Source organism: Theropithecus gelada, chromosome 9 (assembly GCF_003255815.1).
Source record: "Theropithecus gelada isolate Dixy chromosome 9, Tgel_1.0, whole genome shotgun sequence".
NCBI lineage: Eukaryota > Metazoa > Chordata > Mammalia > Primates > Cercopithecidae > Theropithecus > Theropithecus gelada.
This window is the reverse complement of record NC_037677.1, coordinates 88,184,314-88,195,097: the sequence shown is the minus strand read 5'-3', so window position 1 is coordinate 88,195,097 and position 10,784 is coordinate 88,184,314.

The following is a 10,784-nucleotide window of genomic DNA, read 5'->3' as shown; positions in this document are numbered from 1 at the left end:
GACCTCAGGTAATCTGCCCGCCTTGGCCTCCCAAAGTGATGGGATTACAGGCGTGAGACACCGCGCCTGGCCGATTTTGAACTTTTCATTGCCATAAATGTGAGAGAATAAATTTCTGTTGTTATAAACCACCAGATTTATGGCACTTTATTACAGCAGCCTTGGGAAGCTAATAACACAGTTAGTTGTAGGATACACTTGTCAAACATAGGAACCCGTAAGATTGAAAGCTCATCAAAAGCTCACAAGAGAACAACAGTCTAGGCAGGTGAATTAAATGAGCAAGTATTAAGGGAATTAGAGAGGTTTCTAAGTGACTTCTATTCATGTGTGATGTTGTAGGAGTTTGGAAATAACACAACTGCACAACTGATTTAGTGAGGAAGCTTTGGTTTGGCATTTAACTTTCTACCTAATGGGAACTGATTACATGCCTATTTATTTTTTCATCATTTGTATTCCTTTAAGTTTTCTTGATAAATGAGGATGATATCTTTTCTTTTCAATGGCTAGGGGTACTTTTAGCTATTTTATGTTCATGGCACAAATTCTAGCATGTTTTGTTATTGCTAAAGCTGATATTATTCTCAAAATACATTCTCATGATATTTTGTAAAAACTTTCATATTTATTTATTTTCACAAAATGTTGCTATAAACTTGAAAAATAGAGGTGAGCAGAAGGGAAATATATAGTAACAAAGGTTAAGATACACGAACATACATTAACGTTTGTGTCACAGCATGATGCTTCAGGAAGAAGAGGTGGAGATACAGTTGAAGAAGAGATGGAGACTAGTATGCAGGCCATTTATTAGGGAGTGGTCTTGGGATCAGCACTTGTGGAAGGGAAGGAAAGAAAGCAGAATTGGGTAGAGGGAGAAGTTGAAGTGTAATCAATCAATCAACCTGATGACAAGCTCTGGATCTGGGATGGCCCTTCAAAATTGTCCCCAGTTCAAGCAAGAACAAGCACCTCTCAATCATTGTATATGAGCTACTCTTAGAAGGAGGTATCATCTGGGACCTCCAGTTTTCTTTTGCCATAGCAATCCCCAAAGAGGACTGAGAGTTGAGGACTGCCTTCCTGCAGCACTTTAGCAGCTGGGGGAACAAACCTTCCATTCCTGGGGAAGAAATCTGGGTGGCATATTGTAGCATCTATCACATGTAGATACAGAAAATTGAGTCAATCATTGTTTCTGCAATATTCCCTTTCTTTTCTTTTTTTCCCATTCAATTGACTCCCAGACCCATTCTGCTTCCCTGACATGTTTGGTATATATCCTTGGATATGTGTGTATCTTTGAAAAATATATAATACTATTTCATGTATTTATGTGTTTAAATTTATATCAGTGGTATTGTGTGAGTTTTTCCCCCATTTTCTTTCAAAATTACATCAATTATATTGTACTACTGCTATCTATAATTCTGGTCATTCCTTTTTTTGATCAACACTATGTTCTTGAGGTTTATCCATCTCATTGTACATTCATCTAGTACGTTGCTTCCAGATGCTTCATTTTTATTTACCTATCTTTTTGTTTTGTTTTGTTTTTGTTTTTTTCCTAGGCTCTGGGGTGTTTTTATATTTACCTATCTTTTTAAGTGGTGAATACCAAAGTTAACCCCAACTACCATAACCAATGTTTGTACATGTTCCCTCTAGGTGAAAAGCTTTTAAAAACTGGTATTTCTGGTTTAAAGTGTATTAATGTATTAAGTGAACTGCTATAACTCCTAAAATATCAGTGGCCTAACATAATAACAATTTCCCACTCACATGAAGTCCAACTGTCAGCAGGGACTGGGGTGCGCTCCATGCAGTGATTCAGGAACCTAGGCTGGTGGAAGCTCTGCCATCTTTTGCTGTGGTTTTAAGTGTCACTATCCAGCCAACTGTGAGGAAAGAAAGTGAAGCAATGATTGGGGGATTTTTACAAGCCAAGCCTGAGAGTGGTGTATAATCATCACTCTTTCCACATTCCATAGGCTGAAAGTCATATAATTGCACCTCACCAAAAGGGAGTCTGGGAAATATGGTCTAGCTGAGTGACTAGGGGAAAAAAAAAAATAGGTTTGCTGAATGTCTGGCCAATTTCTGCCATAGTTCACTCTTCTAGTAAATGGCATCTGTTTTACTCTTCTTCCCACCCATAAGATATACCCTACCTTAAGAGAGACTGCTCAAAGTATCATTCAGTCAGTGCATCCAATTCAAGTTCTGGGATTTCCTAGTGGCACACAGTTCTTTCAATCATAGAAGTGACTTCTTGTGGTCAAGCCACCCATGAACTAAAGAGATAAATTATTTGCACCTATTCTCATTCCTATTCCCACATACCTAATACATTCATTAGGGACAGGGCTAAATGGCTACAATTAAGAATTTTTAACTTGAAAATAAAAATAATGGGAGACACATAGTACTCGCTGGTTCATTACAATGATAAAATCCTCTGAGGCATGCATTGTGAATTTCTCTTACCTGGGGTATGGGGTAATTTGTAATTAGAGCTGGGTTCTACTCCCTTTGAGGCATTCCCTTGTCCACTGTTTTTCATGGTTCTTGGGTTTTTCCTGTTGGATGTTCTTTGTTGTCTATTTTTCATGGCATACCTGAAGAGGTTGTTGAAGAATATGTCCTTGGAGACTGCACAGCTTTCTCAGCCTGCTTTCAGCTGTGCAAATTTCAGAACCTTATTTTTTTTGCTTTGTTTTGTTTTTTTGAGTTTCCCTCTGTCGCCTAGGCTGGAGTGCAGTGGCGTGATCTCGGCTCACTGCAACCTCCGCCTCCGGGGCTCAACCGGATTTTGTACCTCAGCCTCCCAAGTAGCTGGGTTTAAAGGCATGTGCCACCACGCCCAGCTAATTTTTGTGTTTTTAGTAGAGATGGGGTTTTGCTATGTTGGCCAGGCTGGTCTCAAACTCCTGGCCTCAAGTGATCCACCCGCCTCGGCCTCCCAAAGTGCTGGGATTACAGATGTGAGCCACCATTCCTGGCCTGTGTTTTTTTTTTTTGTTGTTGTTTGTTTTCTGTGACAGGGTCTCACTATGTTGACCAGGTTGGTCTTGAACTCTTGGCCTCAAGCAATCCTTCTACCTCAGCCTCCCAAAGTGCTAGGATTAGATGAAGTTTATTTTAAGACTAGAATAGTCAAAAAATTTATTTTTAGTCCAGATTCTGTTGTTGACTCCATTTGTTAGTTTTTGTTTTTGGCAAAATAATTCCTTCAAAAACTTAATAGAGTTCTGATCAATTTGCTTCTAGTCAATTCCATATGTCTTAACCACACCTAAATTATTTAATAAATGCAATTCTAAAACCTGATTCATTTTTGCTTTCTTGCCACCATGCCTTTCTCAATGGCAGCTTCTGATCATTGCATTACATTCAATCACGTGCTTATATGGTTTCCTTATCCATTACTTTATAAAAGGACATGTATGTTTTCTCCAACTCTTAGTTACCACAAACAACTGCAATGAATATCTTGTGTATGTCTTCTCATATATCTCTACAACTGTTCTTTGGGGAAAAAACTCATTAGAGGAAGTGCTACATCATAACATTTACACGTATTTAATATTATTAAATACTGCCATACTGTTCTCCAAAATGGCAGCACCATTCCATCCAACCATAAACAGTTTTCTAGCATCCCTACCTGCACTTAGTATTATTTAATAACATAGTAAGTGTAAGATGGTCTCTTATTGTCTTAAATCACTGTGTGGATATGTCAGTCCTCCCCTGACTAATCGATAAAAGCAATTCTAGTTCAACTCGGGAGGCTGAGGCAGGAGAATGGCGTGAACCCGGGAGGCGGAGCTTGCAGTGAGCTGAGATCTGGCCACTGCACTCCAGCCTGGGTGACAGAGCAAGACTCCGTCTCAAAAAAAAAAAAAAGCAATTCTAGTTAAAATTTTAGAATTTTTGAGGAAATCAAACTTTTTCTAATATTTATATAGAATAAGGAGTAAAAATTAAGAAAGTCAATTTTATAAAAAAGGGCAGAGAAAGGAGCCTAATCTACAAGATATGAAAGTATATTATGGAGTTATAGTAATAAAAACTTATGTTTTTGTCAGGGGAACAGGAAACTAGACCATTGGAACATAATTTACTTATTTATTTTTTTGAGACAGAGTCTCACTCTGTGGCTCAGGCTTGAGTGCAGTGATGGGAACTTGGCTCACTGCAGCCTCAACCTCCTAGGCTCAAGTGGTCTCCCACTTCAGCCTCCCAAGTAGCTGGGACTACAGGCACATGCCACCATGCCTGTCTTAATTTTTTGTGGAGATGAGGTCTCACTGTGTTGCCCAGGCTAGTCTCGAACTGCTTAGCTCAAGCTATCCTCCTGCCTTGTTCTCCCAAAGTGGTGGGATTACAGGCATGAGCCACTGCGCCCAATCCTGGAACAGAATTTAAAACTCAAATAGACCCATGGGTGTATGAAATTTTGTAAATAATAATAATAATAATGCAGAAGATAATATTACTTGTTTACAATCTTCCTTCCTGGCCCCTGCCATAGTTTCATTATGGACAAGTTTCCTGGACCTAGATGTTTATCTCTCTCTCCCCACTCACTCTATACAAAAATCAACTCAAATGGATCAAAGACTGTATGGCAGGTACACCTGGCAGCAATAACTTAACCATACCTTGAGAATGACCCTATGGTTTAAGAATGTATGTTCAGACTTCTGAGCTAAGGAACCTGGGAACAACCAACCCACAGATTCATTCCTTATCTGCGAAGAACATCTGAACCCTCTGGGATATCCTGTGGAATTCAGGTAGCAAAGGGGACCAAGGTACTTTGTTTTGGGTTAAATGAAGGTTGCCAGGTGGAGGTTGCTAGGGGAAGGGTGCTACGTGAAAATGCTATATAAACTGCTTGTTTTTTTTTTTTTTTTTTTTTTTTGAGACGGAGTCTTGGTCAGTCACCCAGGCTGGAGTGCAGTGGCGCCATCTCTGCTCACTGCAAGCTCCACCTGCCGGGTTCACGCCATTCTCCTGCCTGAGCCTCCCGAGTAGCTGGGACTACAGGCACCCGCCACTACACCTGGTTAAATTTTTTTGTATTTTTAGTAGAAATGGGGTTTCACCGTGTTAGCCAGGATGGTCTCGATCTCCTGACCTTGTGATCCGCCCGTCTCGGCCTCCCAAAGAGTAGGGATTACAGGCGTGAGCCACCGCGCCCGACCAACTGCATGCTTTTTATAAGCAGTTGTGGTTCTCCTGCCCAGTCCGTTGCCACCAGACTGCCCTGCATATAAGGCTTCTGGATAAGCCCTATGTCTTGGTCACTGGCTCTGGGCCTCTTCTTCAGCCTTTATTGACTGAAGTCAATAAGGGTCTGGCATGACAAAGACCTAAATGTGAGACCAAAACTATAAAACCAGCTAGATAAGAGGAAAAAGTTCTAATGTTCTATAGTACTGTAGGATGACTATAGTTAATGATAATGTATTACATAGTTTCAAATATCTAGAAGAAGGATCTTGAATGTTCCCAGCACAAAGAAATGATAAATGTTTGAAATGATGGATATGCTAATTACCCTGATCTGATCACTATACTTTGTATGTATCAAAACATCACTTGGGCCCAGGAGTTCGAGACCAGCCTGGACAACACGGTGAAACCTCATCTCTGTTAAAACTGCAAAAATTAGCCAGGTGTGGTGGCACGTGCATGTAGTCCCAGCTACTCCAGAGGCTGAGGTAGGAGGATGGCTTGAGCCTGGGAGACAGAGGTTACAGTGGGCCAAGATCATGCCACTGCACTCCAGCCTGGGGGATAGAGCCAGACCTTGTCTCAAAAACAAACAAACAATCACTACGTACCCCATAAATATGTATAATGATTATGTATCAATTACAATACATAAAAGATAAAGCTTTTGAGGGGATACAGAAAAGAAATTGAATTGAGAACTAGGGATTTGAGATAAAGGAAAAAGCTAATAATTACATTAAAAATTTAAAAAGTGGGGTTTAACGTGGATAAATGATGATAGCTTGCTAAGAAATTAATATTATCAACTCAATTCTGTACATCTGAGGTTAAAAAAAAGCCTCTGCTAGTAATTCACTGAGCTATACCACTTTTGGAAAGAATTCTACTTTTATTTTATAGTTTGATTAAGTTGTCTATACCAACATAAAATAAATTTAACATTTTTGCTTCAATCTTGAATAAAATTTGTTTTCAATGTGTTTTATTAATTGTATGTTTTGTTTTTTATTTTGCATATTTATTTTTCTCATTCATTTCTTGATAATATCCAATGACATATTCTCTTGTTAATTTAAATTCATGTTTTCCCATAGGGCACACTAATTACTATACAGTTTGGATTTAAAGTCCAGAGTATACCTGATGAAAAAAACGAGAAACTCTCTTATTTAGTAGTCTAACTTCCTGAACATAATCAATAGCTTCATTGAAAGGGAAGATCTAAAACTCTGTGGTTAGAACTTCTACTTTTAGCCAGGCAGAGTAACTTACCACAGAAAAATGCACCCTTTAAGAAAAAGTATAAAAATTGGATTTAAAAAAACCAAAAGCTCTTTATGGATGTTGGGAAGGTGCTAAGGAAATGTAGAACTTGAGAGGTCAAGATTCTGGAGAGGTGAGAACCATGGAGAGCTGAAAGGACATTCTGCAGCAATGTTTTCCCATGGGGAGTTTCACAATTCTGGGCTGAAGGAATGTAGCTGAAAACCCAGTAAAGGGCCTGGGGAAAGGGCTTTTGCTGGAAGGCATAGTAGCCATCAGAGCATTTGTCAATCCTGTGGGTGTGAAGAAATGCATATTGTAGACTGGAGGGACAGAAAACTGGGCTCAGCAATTGACCATTTTTTTTTTTTTTTTGGAGACAGGGTTTCCCTGTTGCCCGGGTTGGAGTGCATTGACACAATCACAGCTCACTGCAGCCTCAATCTCTGGACTCAAGCGATCCTCCCAATTCAGCCTCCTGAGTAGCTGGTACTACAGGCACATGTCACCATGCCTGAATAATTGTTTTAATATCATTATTATTTTTTGTAGAGATGGGGTCTCCTTACGTTGCCCAGGCTGGTCTCAAACTCCTGAGTTCAAGAAATCTTCACACTTTGTGCTGGGATTACAGGATTGAGCCACCATGCCCAGCCAGGTGGTTTTGTTTTGTTTGTTTGTTTTTTTCCATTTTGCTGAATTCTGAAGCTATAAAATTCAGGAACCTAAGAAGCCAGGCAAAGCAGAGTGGAGTTTCTGGCTGTTCCACACTGCTGAGGGTCAAGGATTAGAATTCAGAACATGACATGGAGGCTGGAACCTGGAGAAGTCCCAGGGTTTTAGTTGGAACTTAAGCAGCTGTACTCTAGAGTGGTAGTAATACAAAGGTAGAAAGAGGCTGTGTGCAGTGGCTTACACCTGTAATTCCAGCAATTTGGAAGGCTGAGGTGCTTGAGGCCAGGAGTTTGAGATGAGTCTGGGCAATGAAGTGAGTCCCTGTCTCTACAAAATATGTATTAAAAAAAATCAGCTGGACATGGTGGCATGCACCTGTAGTCCTAGCCACTTGGGAACCTGAGATGGGAGAATTGCTTGAGCTCAGGAGTCTGAGCCTTCAGTGAGCTAGGATTGTGCCACTGCACTCCAGCCTGGGCAACAGAGTGTCTCTAAAATAAATAAATAAATGAAAAATAAAAATAAAAAAAGAGGTAGAAAAAGCCTTAGTAAAACTGCAGCCTAACTTTGAGTTAGCTCAGTCCCTGATTGAATTGAAGTGGCTGGTTCTAACTCTACCTACTAGCAGAGGAAAGGGTGAGCCCTCTCTGGAGATTCCTTCATTGTCCAGAACTTCTGTAATTTTTCAAGAGAGTATCTGACTGTCAATCAAAAAGTATCAGGCATACCAAGAAATAGGACAAAATGACAGAGAAAGAGAGAGAGACAGAGAGAGAGCAAGAAAGAGGGGAAGAGAAATAAGACAGGTGATCCAGAATTATAGCTGTCAACAAATATTTTAATATAACTATAATAAATGTATTCAAGAAAATAGAGAAAAATATGGAGAAAATAGATTAAGAAAAAAAAAAAAAGAATTTCACCAGAGACAAATGGGACATAATGAACAGGTCTGACATACATGTAACCGGAGTCCCAGCAGACTAGGAAAAACTGGGAAAGCAAATGTTCTGAGATGGAAAAAGAAAGTGCAAAAAAAAAAAAAAAAAAAAAAAAAAAAGAGTAATGAAAGAGCTTAATATATGGGTATATATGAATGGATTTTGACTGTATAAAGCAACAACAGTAATGCTGTTTAAAATTTAAAACATACAGAATTTCGCCAGGTCTGGTGGCTTATGCTTGTAATCCCAGCACGTTGGGAGGCTGAGGTGAGATGATCTCTCTAGGCCAGTTCAAAACCAGCCCGGGCAACATAGTGAGACCCATCTCTACAAAAATTAATTGGGCATGGTAGTGTATGCCTGTAGTTCTAGCTACTCAGGAGGCTGAGATGGAAGGATCACTTGAGCCCAGGAGTTTGAGACTGCAGTGATTCATGATCATGCCACTGCATTCCAGCAGCCTGGGCAACAGAGCAAGACACTGTTTCAAAAAAACAAAAACAAAAGGAAAAATTTAAAAAAATGTAAAATATATAAAATTGAATATACAATAACAGCAAAACAAAAGATAAGAAATGGTTAATGGAGTTAAAGTGTTCTAAAGTACTAGTATTGTCAGGGAAGTGGTAAAAAAAAAAAAAAAAATACATTTTAGGCTGTGTTATGGTTACATTGTGTCCTCCCCAAAAGGTATGTTGAAGTCCTAACCCCAGTACTTCAGAATGTGACCTTATTTGGAAACAGGGTCATTTCCAACGTAATTAAAGTAGAGATGAGGGTATACTGGAGTAGAATGACACCATAGAGTAGAAAATACGCATGTGAGGACAAGAGACACAGAGAGAATACCATGGGAAGATGGAGGCAGGGATTAGATTGGAGTGATACACCTACAAGTCAAGTATATTAGTCAGGATTCTCTAGTGGGACAAAACTAATAGGATAGATGTGTATATAAAAAAGGAGTATATTAAGGAGTATCAACTCACATGATCGCAAGGTCCCACAATAGGCCATCTGCAAGCTGGGGAGAAAGGAAGCCAGTCTGAGTTCCAAAGCTCAAGAACCTGGAACTTGATGTTGAAGGGCAGGAAGCATCCAGCACAGGAGAAAGATGTAGGCTGGGAGGCTAAGCCAGTCTAATCTCTCCACATTCTTCTGCCTGCTTTTTATTCTGGCCACAGTGGCAGCTGATTAGATTGTGCCTGCCCAGATTAAGGGTGGGTCTGCCTTTCCCAGTTCACGGACTCAAATGTTAATCTCCTTTGGCAACACCCTCACAGACACACCAGGAGCATTATTTTGCATCCTTTAATCCAATCAAGTTGACATTATTAACTATCACACCAAGGAATGCCAAAGATTGCTGGCTGTCATCAGAAGCTAGGAGAGAAGCATGGAACAGGCTGTTTCTCAGAGCCCTCAGAAGGAACTAAACCTGCTCACATCTTGAATTTGGATTTCTAGTCTCCAGAACTATAACATTTTTGTTGTTATAAGCCACTTAGTTTGAGGTAATTTGTTATGACAGCCCTAGGAAACTAATATAGACTGTAATAAATTGCAATCTTTAGGCTAATCACCAAAAGAACTACTAAAAAAGTATAAGTAATTAATAGATGGAAAAATATAATAATATTGCATTATTTAATTAAATCCAAAATAAAGTAAGAAATGAGAGAAAAAAACTCAGTTGGGTGAGAGATATAACAAGTAATAAAATGTAAACATAGTAGTGATGTATATTTATTATATTGTATTAAATGTAAATGTACTGAACATTCCAATTAAAAGTGTCAGAAATTGGATAGAAAACAAAACTCTGCTATAGCTGCTTGTAAGAAACATAGCTTGATATAAGAACATAGACAGTTTAAAGTAAATGGATTAAAAAGTATATCATGCAAATTCTAGTTGAAAGAAAATGAATGTAGCTATATCAATATAAACAAAAACATTATAAGGCAGGAAATATTACCAGAAATAGAGAAACATTTAATGATTTTGAACAGATGTGCTATAGATTGGATGTTTCCATTACCCCCTCAAATTCCTCTATCAAAGCCCTAATCCCCATTGTGATGGCATATGGAAGTGGGGCCTTTGGGAGGTAGTTCATGAGGTTGGAGAGTGGAGTCTCATGATGGGATTAGTGCACTTATAATAAGAGACATGACAGAGATGATCTCTGTCTCTGCCATGTGAGGATTAAAAAAAAAAAAGTAGCCATATGCAAACAAGAAAGAAGGCCTTCACAGACAATGAATGTGCTGGTGCCTTGATCTTGGATCTCCTAGCATCCAAAGCTGTGAGAAATAAATGTTGAATGTTTAAGTCATTCAGTCTATGGTATTTTGTTATAGCTGCCCAAACTGAGTAAGACAGGGTGAATCCTTTAGAAAGAGATAACAATTTTATACCTATATACATCCCAAAAATGGTTTCAAAGTATATGAAGCAAAAATCTTACAGAACCAGGAGAAATAGGAAAATCCACAGTCACAGTGGGATGCTTTCACATAGCTTTCTCAAAAGCTGGTAGAACAAGGGACAAAATATTAGCAAGTATATAGAATATCTGAACAATATGATTAACAAAATTTAACCTAACACACATATAGAACATTACAGCCATCAACAACAGAATAGTCA